The 15,000-nt window shown below is 45.0% G+C and overlaps 1 protein-coding gene across 1 annotated transcript in view; it reads left to right on the top strand.

Annotated features, from left to right (window-relative positions):
- The window catches only part of LOC115187885 (CUB and sushi domain-containing protein 3-like), a 1,475,978-nt gene that overhangs the window by 20,518 nt on the left and 1,440,460 nt on the right, over nucleotides 1–15,000 (top strand).

Below are 15,000 nucleotides of genomic sequence, written 5' to 3'. Positions count from 1 at the left end.
TAGCTAGGCTAGGCTAGTAGGCTATGGTATTGGTATGTTGTGGTATTGGGAGTAGATAGCTAGGCTAGGCTAGTATTTTATGGTATTGGTATGTTGTGGTATTAGGAGTGGATAGCTAGGCTAGGCTAGTAGGCTATGGTATTGGTATGTTGTGGTATTGGGAGAAGATAGCTAGGCTAGTAGACTGTGGTATTGGGAGTAGATAGCTAGGCTAGACTAGTAGGCTATGGTATTGTTATGTTGTGGTATTGGGAGTAGATAGCTAGGCTAGGCTAGTAGGCTATGGTATTGGTATGTTGTGGTATTGGGAGTAGATAGCTAGGCTAGGCTAGTAGGCTATGCATTGGTATGTTGTGGTATTGGGAGTAGATAGCTAGGCTAGTAGACTGTGTTATTGAGAGTAGATAGCTAGGCTAGGCTAGTAGGCTATGGTATTGTTATGTTGTGGTATTGGGAGTAGATAGCTAGGCTAGGCTAGTAGGCTATGGTATTGGTATGTTGTGGTATTGGGAGTAGATAGCTAGGCTAGGCTAGTATTTTATGGTATTGGTATGTTGTGGTATTAGGAGTAGATAGCTAGGCCAGGCTAGTAGGCTATGGTATTGGTATGTTGTGGTATTGGGAGTAGATAGCTAGGCTAGTAGACTGTGGTATTGGGAGTAGATAGCTAGGCTAGGCTAGTAGGCTATGGTATTGGTATGTTGTGGTATTGGGAGTAGATAGCTAGGCTAGGCTAGTAGGCTATGGTATTGGTATGTTGTGGTATTGGGAGTGGATAGCTAGGCTAGGCTAGTAGGCTATGGTATTGGTATGTTGTGGTATTGGGAGTAGATAGCTAGGCTAGGCTAGTAGGCTATGGTATTGGTATGTTGTGGTATTGGGAGTAGATAGCTAGGTTAGTAGGTTGTGGTATTGGTATGCTGTGGTAATGGTAGGATGTGGTATTGGTATGATGTGGTATTCACAGATTCTATGTGTAATTCTATGTAAGTACTGGTCTGCTGCTGTGTTAGGTAGCTAAACTAGGCTAGCTAGGATTTAGTATGTGTATGCACTCTGGGATTAATAACGTAGGCTACCTAGCTATCTGACAGTTAGGCTATAGGCTGTGGTATTGGTAGGCTGTGGTATTCACGGATTCTATATATAATCCTGGTTAGCTAAGATGCTAAAGTAGACTAGCTAGGCTAATGTCACAAGTGTCGTAGTGGAGAGAAGACCAAGGCGCAGCCGGAATGTGGATACTCAACATTCTTTAATTAAAAAAACACGCAAAGCATTCACAGGGAAAAGGATAAACAATACTCACGACGACAGGAACAGTTTGCAGGCATACAAACGCAGTGCAAAAACAATTACCCACAAACACACCCTACTAATATAGGACTCCCAATCAAAGGCAACTCAACACACCTGCCTTCAATTGGGAGTCCCACCCCAATTAACTCTACATAGAAAACCAAAGCTAGACAGAACGTAGACACACATACCAAAACACAAAGACCTCTGCCACGCCCAGACCAAAACTAATACAATTACTCTCTCTGCTGGTCAGGACGTGACAGCTAAGCTGTGGTATTGGTATGCTGTGGTGTTGGGTAGCAAATAGCTAAGCTAGGCATCAGGGATGACAGCTGGGGTTCCTCGTGTTAACCCAGGAAATAGACCAAAACATCAGGGGTGACAGCTGGGGTTCCTCGTGTTAACCCAGGAAATAGATCAGAACATCAGGGATGACAGCTGGGGTTCCTCGTGTTAACCCAGGAAATAGATCAGAACATCAGAGATGACAGCTGGGGTTCCTCGTGTTAACCCAGGAAATAGACCAGAACATCAGGGATGACAGCTGGGGTTCCTCGTGTTAACCCAGGAAATAGATCAGAACATCAGGTATGACAGCTAGGGTTCCTCGTGTTAACCCAGGAAATAGATCAGAACATCAGGGATGACAGCTGGGGTTCCTCGTGTTAACCCAGGAAATAGATCAGAACATCAGAGATGACAGCTGGGGTTCCTCGTGTTAACCCAGGAAATAGACCAGAACATCAGAGATGACAGCTGGGGTTCCTCGTGTTAACCCAGGAAATAGATCAGAACATCAGGGATGACAGCTGGGGTTCCTCGTGTTAACCCAGGAAATAGATCAGAACATCAGAGATGACAGCTGGGGTTCCTCGTGTTAACCCAGGAAATAGATCAGAACATCAGGGATGACAGCTGGGGTTCCTCGTGTTAACCCAGGAAATAGATCAGAACATCAGGTATGACCTCCGTGTGCAACATGTCTCTGCTGGGAGGAGATTTATCGACTTTCCTTCACACACACACACATGACTGCATCATTCAGCAGGTACACGCACACACACACACACACACACACACACACACACACACACATCAAAATCATTCCTTTCAGGGACAATGGGTGTTGTTTTAGGTCATTTGTAATGTGTTCCTTCTGAATTCACAACAACTGATTATTTAGACAGAGCTTTTGATTAGAGTGAGCATGCTGAGATCTCCCGTAGAGCAATTTGATGTTAGCAGTTGTGTAACTACCCAAAACACATCACTCAATAGCTAACATAAACACTGATTTAATTAAACATCTTGCATCTACGGCTAATCTTGGATATCAGACAGCATAACAAAACATCATGATAGCAGATAGCATAGTAAAAAATTAAGGAAGCAGGCAGCATAGTAAAACATTAGGATAGCAGGCAGCATAGTAAAACATTAAGGTAGCAAGCAGCATAGTAAACCATTAGGATAGCAGGCAGCATAGTAAAACATTAAGGTAGCAGGCAGCATAGTAAAACATTAGGATAGCAGATAGCATAGTAAAACATTCAGGTAGCAGGCAGCATAGTAAAACATTAAGGAAGCAGGCAGCATAGTAAAACATTAAGGTAGCAGGCAGCATAATAAAACATTAAGGTAGCAGGCAGCATAGTAAAACATTAAGGTAGCAGGCAGCATAGTAAACATTAAGGTAGCAGGCAGCATAGTAAAACATTAAGGTAGCAGGCAGCATAGTAAAACATTAAGGTAGCAGGCAGTATAGTAAAACATTAAGGTAGCAGGCAGCATAGTAAAACATTAAGGTAGCAGGCAGCATAGTAAAACATTAAGGTAGCAGGCAGCATAGTAAAACATTAAGGTAGCAGGCAGCATACTAGGGCATTAAGGTAGCAGGCAGCATAGTAAAACATTAAGGTAGCAGGCAGCATACTAGGGCATTAAGGTAGCAGGCAGCATAGTAAAACATTAAGGTAGCAGGCAGCATACTAGGGCATTAAGGTAGCAGGCAGCATAGTAAAACATTAAGGTAGCAACCAGCATAGTAAAACATTAAGGTAGCAGGCAGCATAGTAACACATGAAGGTAGCAGGCAGCATAGTAAAACATTAAGGTAGCAGGCAGCATAGTAAAACATTAAGGTAGCAGGCAGCATAGTAAAACATTAAGGTAGCAGGCAGCATAGTAAAACATTAAGGTAGCAGGCAGCATAGTGAAACATTAAGGTAGCAGGCAGCATAGTAAAACATTAAGGTAGCAGGCAGCATAGTAAAACATTAGGTAGCAGGCAGCATAGTAAAACATTAGGTAACAGGCAGCATAGTAAAACATTAAGGTAGCAGGCAGCATAGTAAAACATTAAGGTAGCAGGCAGCATAGTAAAACATGAAAGTAGCAGGCAGCATAGTAAAACATTAGGATAGCAGGCAGCATAGTAAAACATTAGGAGAGCAGGCAGCATAGTAAAACATGAAGGTAGCAGGCAGCATAGTAAAACATTAGGATAGCAGGCAGCATAGTAAAACATTAGGATAGCAGGCAGCATAGTAAAACATTAGGTAGCAGGCAGCATAGTAAAACATTAGGTAGCAGGCAGCATAGTAACACATTAGGATAGCAGGCAGCATACTAGGGCTCATTCCCGGCAGGAAGAACTGGGGCCTTGGACTACCAGATAGAGTGGGTCCAGCTGCTCTCTCTTCTGCCTCTATCCCTCCATATCTAAGATAGTGACTGTCGTTGTGTGGACACTGCCAGGCTCCACACAGGCTGGTGTCTGTAGATACTGGTGGATGTCTCCTAAATGGCATCCTTTTCCCTTTTATTGTGCACTACGTTTGACCAGAGCTCTATGTTGCACTGGTCAACAGTAGTGTACTATAAAGTAGTGCACTCATTTGGGACCTCTGTGGATACTGCTAGGCTAGCTACAGGATGGTATCTGTAGATACTGCTAGGCTAGCTACAGGATGTTATCTGTAGATACTGCTAGGCTAGCTACAGGATGGTATCTGTAGATACTGCTAGGCTAGCTACAGGATGGTATCTGTAGATACTGCTAGGCTAGCTACAGGATGTTATCTGTAGATACTGCTAGGCTAGCTACAGGATGGTATCTGTAGATACTGCTAGGCTAGCTACAGGATGGTATCTGTAGATACTGCTAGGCTAGCTACAGGATGGTATCTGTAGATACTGCTAGGCTAGCTACAGGATGGTATCTGTAGATACTGCTAGGCTAGCTACAGGATGTTATCTGTAGATACTGCTAGGCTAGCTACAGGATGGTATCTGTAGATACTGCTAGGCTAGCTACAGGATGTTATCTGTAGATACTGCTAGGCTAGCTACAGGATGGTATCTGTAGATACTGCTAGGCTAGCTACAGGATGGTATCTGTAGATACTGCTAGGCTAGCTACAGGATGTTATCTGTAGATACTGCTAGGCTAGCTACAGGATGGTATCTGTAGATACTGCTAGGCTAGCTACAGGATGGTATCTGTAGATACTGCTAGGCTAGCTACAGGATGTTATCTGTAGATACTGCTAGGCTAGCTACAGGATGGTATCTGTAGATACTGCTAGGCTAGCTACAGGATGGTATCTGTAGATACTGCTAGGCTAGCTACAGGATGGTATCTGTAGATACTGCTAGGCTAACTACAGGATGGTATCTGTGGATACTGCTAGGCTAGCTACATGATGTTATCTATGGATACTGCTAGGCTAGCTACAGGATGGTATCTGTAGATACTGCTAGGCTAGCTACAGGATGGTATCTGTAGATACTGCTAGGCTAACTACAGGATGGTATCTGTGGATACTGCTAGGCTAGCTACATGATGTTATCTATGGATACTGCTAGGCTAGCTACAGGATGGTATCTGTAGATACTGCTAGGCTAGCTACAGGATGGTATCTGTAGATACTGCTAGGCTAGCAACAGGATGGTATCTGTAGATACTGCTAGGCTAGCTACAGGATGATATCTGTGGATACTGCCTGGCTAGCTACAGGATGGTCTCTGTAGATACTGCTAGGCTAGCTACAGGATGGTATCTGTAGATACTGCTAGGCTAACTACAGGATGGTATCTGTGGATACTGCTAGGCTAGCTACAGGATGTTATCTGTGGATACTGCTAGGCTAGCTACAGGATGGTATCTGTAGATACTGCTAGGCTAGCTACAGGATGGTATCTGTAGATACTGCTAGGCTAGCTACAGGCTGTACACCTTCAGGTCTGCCTGACTCCTGACAACTCTCCTCCTTGGGGTTAGTTGGCGGAGGCTAGTGCATTGTATTGAAGCCTTAGATAGCTGACATTTGGCAAAATGTAGGTGCTCTTGAAAAGTTGCAGAGTGCAAGGTAGGCAGGGAGCTGTACTCCTCTCTGTCAAATCAAATAACGGAATGGGATGGACAAAGCAAACTGGGATTTCAACTCAACTAAATGACCAAAATGTAAACTCACGGGAGTGAGGGGAGGCGAGGGGGAGGATGAGGGAGAGGGGATACGGGAGTGAGGGGAGGGGAGGGGATACGGGAGTGAGGGGAGGCGAGGGGAGGGGATATGGGAGTGAGGTAGCAGCCTGAACACACTGGGGCCTAACAGACTGTGACGGGGTGTGAACTAATACCACACATCAAGATGGAGCACATCCTATATAGACTGTGTCTGAGATGGCACCCTACACCCTAGAAGGCTAGCAGGCTGAGGTGGTGCAATAGAAGGCTAGCAGGCTGAGGTGGTGCAATAGAAGGCTAGCAGGCTGAGGTGGTGCAATAGAAGGCTAGCAGGCTGAGGTGGTACAATAGAAGGCTAGCAGGCTGAGGTGGTACACTAGAAGGCTAGCAGGCTGAGGTGGTACAATAGAAGGCTAGCAGGCTGAGGTGGTGCAATAGAAGGCTAGCAGGCTGAGGTGGTACAATAGAAGGCTAGCAGGCTGAGGTGGTACAATAGAAGGCTAGCAGGCTGGTCTGGCTGAGGTGATACAATAGAAGGTTAGCAGGCTGGTCTGAATAAGGTGATACAATAGAAGGCTAACAGGCTGGTCTGTCTGAGGTGATACAATAGAAGGTTAGCAGGCTGGTCTGAATGAGGTGATACAATAGAAGGCTAGCAGGCTGGTCTGTCTGAGGTGATACAATAGAAGGCTAGCAGGCTGGTCTGAATAAGGTGATACAATAGAAGGCTAGCAGGCTGGTCTGTCTGAGGTGGTACAATAGAAGGCTAGCAGGCTGGTCTGTCTGAGGTGATACAATAGAAGGTTAGCAGGCTGGTCTGAATAAGGTGATACAATAGAAGGCTAGCAGGCTGGTCTGTCTGAGGTGATACAATAGAAGGTTAGCAGGCTGGTCTGTCTGAGGTGATACAATAGAAGGCTAGCAGGCTGGTCTGTCTGAGGTGATACAATAGAAGGCTAGCAGGCTGGTCTGTCTGAGGTGATACAATAGATGGCTAACAGGCTGGTCTGTCTGAGTTGATACAATAGATGGCTAGCAGGCTGGTCTGTCTGAGTTGATACGATAGAAGGCTAGCAGGCTGGTCTGAATGAGGTGATACAATAGAAGGCTAGCAGGCTGGTCTGTCTGAGGTGATACAATAGAAGGCTAGCAGGCTGGTCTGGCTGAGTTTAGTTTATTAATTTGACTGTTTTATAAAACAAGCACACATAAAACTTGAAAAAGCCATACATGCACATGAGTAAAATCATGGAGGATAACACACAAAGTCTGGGACTTATTTCCATTGTGGTCCTCTGGAGACAAGATGGCTGGACAAGATCCAACACAGAAAACAGAGAAGAAGATCGTCTATCTCATCATTCCAGTGACATCATAGGGGTTATTCATATGGGCACAGAAGACATCAAACATGTTTTGACTTTATTTTTAAAGCTGCCCAGAGAGGACGTTGTTTTTATGGGCAGAGGTAACTTATTCCATTCTGAGGCTCCTGTATACAAGAAAGTACTTTTCCCAGAATTACTCCTGAACCTGTATGAGCACACATCAGCAACACCTGATCTGGTGCTGTGATAGTGTGCATCCCAAACACAGGGAAAGTAATCACTTAGATATCTGGGCGCAGGACCATAAATACTCCTGTAAACCAAACCTAGTCTAATCTGGGACACCCTAGCCTCAACAGGCAGCCAGTTTACTTCCTGAAAGCAGCTCCTGCCTATGTGAGTACGTGGACTCACCTTCAATACTACACTGATCAGCTTATTCTGGGCTATCTGGAGCTTCCCCTTCATTAGTTTAGATAAGCACCCAAACCAGGAAGTACTAGCGTAGTCAAAATGGCGTTGTATGAGGGAAGTAGCTAGCACTTTCACGGAGTCCTTATCAAGCAGCTTGGACTTTCTAGCCAAAAACTTAAGTCCTGGCATTAACCTTCCCTAGAACCTTATTGGCCATGCTCACACCTCCAAAGCTTCCATCGAGGATACATCCCAGGGAGCTAACAGAGGTTTTAGTAGTCAGCACCTGGCCCCCTAATTCCATTTTTTACATTTACATTTTAGTCATTTAGCAGACGCTCTTATCCAGAGCGACTTACAGTAGTGAATGCATACATTTCATACAATTTCATACATTTTTTTTTTTTCCTGTGCTGGCCCCCCCCCCGTGGGAATCAAACCCACAACCCTGGCGTTGCAAACACCATGCTCTTACCAACTGAGCTACAGGGAAGGCCACACTGATTTCAGACGACCTACTCAATTTAGGTCTGGATCCAATATTAATTGCCTCAGTTTTCCTTAAGTGCAGAGATAACTTATTATCTCCAAGCCATTTGCTAATGTTAGTAAGCTCTGTGCTAAGTACGCTCTCCAACATAGTTTTACTTTTGTGAGACACCAGAAGTGTACAGTAGAATCATCCGCATAAAGAAAAAGACGGTGAGAACAAGCATCTTTCATATCGTTAATATACAAATAAAAACAGCAGAGGCCCAAGCACGCTCCCCTGCGGAACGCCACAACTAATTGGTTTTGCATGAAACAGTGAACCATTAACCTCTACTACTTGCTCCCTTCCTGATAAATAGGACTTTACCCAGCCTAGAGGGATACTGCTTAACCCCAGTGCCTCCAGTTTGGAGATTAGGAGACAGTGGTTAACTGTATCAAAGGCCTTCTGCAGGTCAAGCAGTACCATTCCACACTGATTTCCCTCATCAATCTCTTTCCTGATGAAGTCAATGGAGTATGTTTTTCTAAAAACCCGACTGAAAATCATACATTAGACCCTGTTTGTTAACATATTCATACATTTGCTCGTGTACAATTCTCTCCAGGATCTTTGATGTTACACACAGATGATCAATACAGGCCTATAATTCCCAGGGTCAGACTCTATCCCCTTCTTATACAGAGGTATAAATTTAGCTTGTTTCATGTCCATGGGAAAGGTACCTTGTTCAAGAGAGAGAGATTAACGATATGCGTAATACAAGGGCCAATTGGCTCAGCAGAATCTATAAGACACCTTGCAGGAATATTATCCAGGCCTGTGGCTTTGGAGCATTTAAGCTCTGCCAGCATACTGACTAGTTTGGCTGTTGCTACCTTGGCAAAAGAAAAAGAGTTTGGCTGAACCCCTAACTCTACAAAATACTTCTTGACTTGGTTGATTCCATACAAACCAGAACTGGTGGGCAGCTTGCTAACCAGATTGCTGGTTAGGCTAGCAGGCTAGTCAGGCTGGTCTGGCTGATACAATAGAAGGTTAGCAGGCTAGTCAGGCTGGTCTGGCTGATACAATAGAAGGTTAGCAGGCTAGTCAGGCTGGTCTGGCTGATACAATAGAAGGTTAGCAGGCTGGTCAGGCTGGTCTGGCTGATACAATAGAAGGTTAGCAGGCTGGTCTGGCTGATACAATAGAAGGCTAGCAGGCTGGTCAGGCTGATACAATAGAAGGTTAGCAGGCTGGTCAGGCTGGTCTGGCTGATACAATAGAAGGTTAGCAGGCTGGTCAGGCTGGTCTGGCTGATACAATAGAAGGTTAGCAGGCTGGTCAGGCTGGTCTGGCTGATACAATAGAAGGCTAGCAGGCTGGTCAGGCTGGTCTGGCTGATACAATAGAAGGTTAGCAGGCTGGTCAAGGTTGGTCTGGCTAATACAATAGAAGGTTAGCAGGCTGGTCAGGCTGGTCTGGCTGATACAATAGAAGGCTAGCAGGCTGGTTAGGCTGGTCTGGCTGATACAATAGAAGGTTAGCAGGCTGGTCAGGCTGGTCTGGCTGATACAATAGAAGGTTAGCAGGCTGGTCAGGCTGGTCTGGCTGATACAATAGAAGGCTAGCAGGCTGGTCAGGCTGGTCTGGCTGATACAATAGAAGGTTAGCAGGCTGGTCAGGCTGATACAATAGAAGGTTAGCAGGCTGGTCAGGCTGGTCTGGCTGATACAATAGAAGGTTAGCAGGCTGGTCAGGCTGGTCTGGCTGATACAATAGAAGGCTAGCAGGCTGGTCAGGCTGGTCTGGCTGATACAATAGAAGGTTAGCAGGCTGGTCAAGGTTGGTCTGGCTAATACAATAGAAGGTTAGCAGGCTGGTCAGGCTGGTCTGGCTGATACAATAGAAGGCTAGCAGGCTGGTTAGGCTGGTCTGGCTGATACAATAGAAGGTTAGCAGGCTGGTCAGGCTGGTCTGGCTGATACAATAGAAGGTTAGCAGGCTGGTCAAGGTTGGTCTGGCTGATACAATAGAAGGTTAGCAGGCTGGTCAGGCTGGTCAGGCTGGTCTGGCTGATACAATAGAAGGTTAGCAGGCTGGTCAGGCTGGTCTGGCTGATACAATAGAAGGCTAGCAGGCTGGTCTGGCTGATACAATAGAAGGTTAGCAGGCTGGTCAGGCTGATACAATAGAAGGTTAGCCGGCTGGTCAGGCTGGTCTGGCTGATACAATAGAAGGCTAGCAGGCTGGTCAAGCTGGTCTGGCTGATACAATAGAAGGTTAGCAGGCTGGTCAGGCTGGTCTGGCTGATACAATAGAAGGTTACCAGGCTGGTCAAGGTTGGTCTGGCTGATACAATAGAAGGTTAGCAGGCTGGTCAGGCTGGTCTGGCTGATACAATAGAAGGCTAGCAGGCTGGTCAGGCTGGTCTGGCTGATACAATAGAAGGTTAGCAGGCTGGTCTGGCTGATACAATAGAAATCTAGCAGGCTGGTCTGGCTGATACAATAGAAGGCTAGCAGGCTGGTCTGGCTGAGGGGATACCATAAAAGGCTAACAGGCTGGTCTGGCTGATACAATAGAAGGTTAGCAGGCTGGTCTGGCTGATACAATAGAAGGCTAACAGGCTGATCTGGCTGATACAATAGAAATCTAGCAGGCTGGTCTGGCTGATACAATAGAAGGCTAAGCAGGCTGGTCTGTCTAGCACGCACACACGGCACAGAGGGGAGTTGACCTGCCCACACACAATCTTCAGAGCCTCAATCCCATTACCCAGTGGGATATTGGTCTTTCTCACACCGAGCAGGCTGAACGAACCACTGCCCTGACGGCTGCTCCAGGGAATACACTGGCTATTTGGTTTTCTGAGGCCTCTCTCTTCCTGCCTGACACACACACATAGAAACACGTAAACACACAAAGACACTGAGTCACACACAGATATGCAAACATGTACCGCACAATCATACAGACAAAGGCTCAGCGGTGGAAAAAGTACTCAATTGTCATACTTGAGTAAAAGTGAAGATACCTTAATAGAAAATGACTCAAGTAAAAGTCACCCAGTAAAATACTACTTGACTAAAAGTATTTGGTTTTAAATATACTTAAGTATCAAAAGTAAAAAATAAAAGTATAAATCATTTCAAGTTCCTTATATTTAAGCAAACCAGAAGGCACAATTTTTATTTTATTTTATTGAAGGATAGGCAGGGGCACACTCCAACACTCAGACATCATTTACAAAAAAAGCATTTGTGTTTAGTGAGTCTGCCAGATCAGAGGCAGTAGGGATGGACCAGGGATGTTCTCTTGATAAGTGTGTAATTTGGACCATTTTCCTGTCAAAATGTAATGAGTACTTTTGGGTGTCAGAGACACATAGGGGAGTTGGTATTTCATTTATGGAGTAAAAAGTTTATTTTCTTTAGGAGGTCAAGTAAAAGTAAAAGTTGCCAAAAATATAAATAGTAAAGTACAGATACCCAAAAAAATTACTTAAGTAGTACTTTAAAGTATTTTTACTTCAGTACTTTACATCACTGCAAATGCTCATTGATGCACACACACACACACACACACACACACACACACACACACACACACACACACACACACACACACACACACACATTTTGTTACTTTACAGCCTTATTCTAAAATGGATTAAATCGTATTTTCCCTTATCAATCTACACACACAATACCTCATAATGACAAAGCAAAAACTGGTTGTAAAATATATTTTTTTGCAAATGTATTAAAAATAAAAAAACTTTAATAACACGTTTACATACAGAACCAGTCAAACGTTTGACACACCTACTCCTTCAAGGGTTTTTCTTTATTTTTTCCTATTTTATACATTGTATAATAATAGTGAAGACATCAAAACTATTATATAACACATATGGAATTATGTATTAACCAAAAAGGTGGCTGGTCTGAAGGGTTTGCCTTGTTGACAGGTTTGCACACTCTTGGCATTCTCTCAACCAGCTTCATGAGGAATGTTGTTCCAACAGTCTTGAAGGAGTTCCCACATATGCTGAGCACTTGTTGGCTGCTTTTCCTTCACTCTGCGCTCCTAATCATCCCAAACCATCTGAATTGGGTTGAGGTCGGGTGATTGTGGAGGCCAGGTCATCTGATGCAGCACTCCAACACTCTCCTTCTTGGTCAAATAGCCCTTACACAGCCTGGAGGTGTGTTGGGACATTGTCCTGTTGAAAAACAAATGATAGTCCCACAAAATGCAAACCAGATGGGAAGGCGTACTGCTTCAGAATGCTGTGGTAGCCATGCTGGTTAAGTGTGCCTTGAACTCTAAATATATCACAGACAGTGTCACCAGCAAAGCATTCCCACACCATCACACTTCCTCCTCCATGCTTCACGGTGGGAACCACACATGCAGAGATCATCCGTTCACCTAATCTGCGTCTCACAAAGATATGGCGGTTGGAACCAAAAATCTCAAATTTGGACTCATCAGACCGAAGGACAGATTTCCACCGTGCGAATGTCCATTTCTCGTGTTTCTTGACCCAAGCAAGTCTCTTCTTATTATTGGTGTCCTTTAGTAGTGGTTGAAGGTTGAGCCTCTTTGATGATGATAGCCTGAAATAATACTATGTTTTCAGAAAGGGTAATAGACCGAGCTTCAATCAACATGGGAAGACTTGCAGCCAAAATTGGTATTTCTTTCTGTAGGTGTTCAGAAATGTCTCTGGTAAGCAGGATTAGGGACACTCTCCGTGTGTTTTTATGGAGGTCATTTAGCAGACACTCTTTTCCAGGGTGACTTACAGTCAGTGCATCTGAGGTAGATAAAAAAAACACCACCTAGTATTTCAAAGTAAAAGATTTCCGCAACAAAGTTACTCTTATTACGATGTAGTGTTTTATTACGGTATATGATGTTGTGTTGCTGTGGGAACAGACCAGGGTTAGTGTTGCTGTGGGAACAGACCAGGGTTAGTGTTGCTGTGGTAACAGACCAGGGTTAGTGTTGTGTTGCTGTGGGAACAGACCAGGGTTAGTGTTGTGTTGCTGTGGGAACAGACCAGGGTTAGTGTTGTGTTGCTGTGGGAACAGACCAGGGTTAGTGTTGTGTTGCTGTGGGAACAGACCAGGGTTAGTGTTGTGTTGCTGTGGGAACAGACCAGGGTTAGTGTTGTGTTGCTGTGGGAACAGACCAGGGTTAGTGTTGTGTTGCTGTGGGAACAGACCAGGGTTAGTGTTGTGTTGCTGTGGGAACAGACCAGGGATAGTGTTGTGTTGCTGTGGGAACAGACCAGGGTTAGTGTTGTGTTGCTGTGGGAACAGACCAGGGTTAGTGTTGTGTTGCTGTGGGAACAGACCATGGTTAGTGTTGTGTTGCTGTGGGAACAGACCAGGGTTAGTGTCGTGTTGCTGTGGGAACAGACCAGGATTAGTGTTGTGTTGCTGTGGGAACAGACCAAGGTTAGTGTTGTGTTGCTGTGGGAACAGGCCAGGGTTAGTGTCGTGTTGCTGTGGGAACAGACCAGGGTTAGTGTTGTGTTGCTGTGGGAACAGATCAGGGTTAGTGTCGTGTTGCTGTGGGAACAGACCAGGGTTAGTGTCGTGTTGCTGTGGGAACAGACCAGGGTTAGTGTTGTGTTGCTGTGGGAACAGATCAGGGTTAGTGTCGTGTTGCTGTGGGAACAGACCAGGGTTAGTGTCGTGTTGCTGTGGGAACAGACCAGGGTTAGTGTTGTGTTGCTGTGGGAACAGACCAGGGTTAGTGTTGTGTTGCTGTGGGAACAGACCAGGGTTAGTGTTGTGTTGCTGTGGGAACAGACCAGGGTTAGTGTCGTGTTGCTGTGGGAACAGACCAGGGTTAGTGTCATGTTGCTGTGGGAACAGACCAGGGTCAGTGTCGTGTTGCCGTGGGAACAGACCATGGTTAGAGTCTTGTTGCTACGGCAACACGGTTAGCGTTCCCACCTGTGGTCAGACGACACTTTAAATGAGACACTTTGCCAAAGTGGAAGTTCAGGATCCACACGTACGTCTTCAGAAAGGTCTAGAATACTGTAAAGCCAAGATAAGAGCGCTGTTCAATAAAGCCGGACCGCGGTGACTCTACTTCCTGTTGTCAGTTGATACCAGTTGGTTTGTTTGTTCCAGTTTTCTCACAGTCTAACACCTCTAGAGAACAACACAACATGTACAGTCTTATTAACGTAGATAAGACGTTATTAAATGTCTGGTTCAGAATCAGAGGCAGAAATGTAAGTGTGCTCTGAAGTTTGATTTCAGAGTTCGTTCATACTAGACGTTTAATTAGCCAGGTCAAAGTCAAAAGTGAGCAAAATTTGTATTTTTACAATAAGGATGCGGTGAGACCTGAGAAGCATGAACCTTTCTCCACATGATATAGACGGTACACTACCTGGAACAGTTAGCTTGTATCGCTTGTATTGATTGTGGCATTATATAAGATGATTTATTGTCTTCCATTCAAGTTTCAACCCCCTTTAAAATGAAAACTGTATTGATCTGTGAGAGGGACGGCGGTGCAGGGATTTAGAGAATGAAGGATACTTTATAACATCTTGGCTGACTCTCTGTCTTTGTAGAGGTGATAAAACCAGTCATAAACCTCATCATCTGCAGCCAAAATGGCCCCCGATTAGCTACAGTATACAGTGTACTCCTTTTAGCTGTAACAGGGTGATGCTCAACTCCTCTGTTGTTTTGGTGTCCTGGTTACCAGGCTGTAACAGGGCGATGCTCAACTCCTCTGTTGTTTTGGTGTCCTGGTTACCAGGCTGTAACAGGGTGATGCTCAACTCCTCTGTTGTTTTGGTGTCCTGGTTACCAGGCTGTAACAGGACGATGCTCAACTCCTCTGTTGTTTTGGTGTCCTGGTTACCAGGCTGTAACAGGGCGATGCTCAACTCCTCTGTTGTTTTGGTGTCCTGGTTACCAGGCTGTAACAGGGTGATGCTCAACTCCTCTGTTGTTTCGGTGTCCTGGTTA

The sequence above is a fragment of the Salmo trutta genome, unplaced genomic scaffold (genome assembly GCF_901001165.1).
Source record: "Salmo trutta unplaced genomic scaffold, fSalTru1.1, whole genome shotgun sequence".
NCBI lineage: Eukaryota > Metazoa > Chordata > Actinopteri > Salmoniformes > Salmonidae > Salmo > Salmo trutta.
Note: the sequence above shows the minus strand (reverse complement) of the source record. Positions and strands in the feature narration are given on the sequence as shown.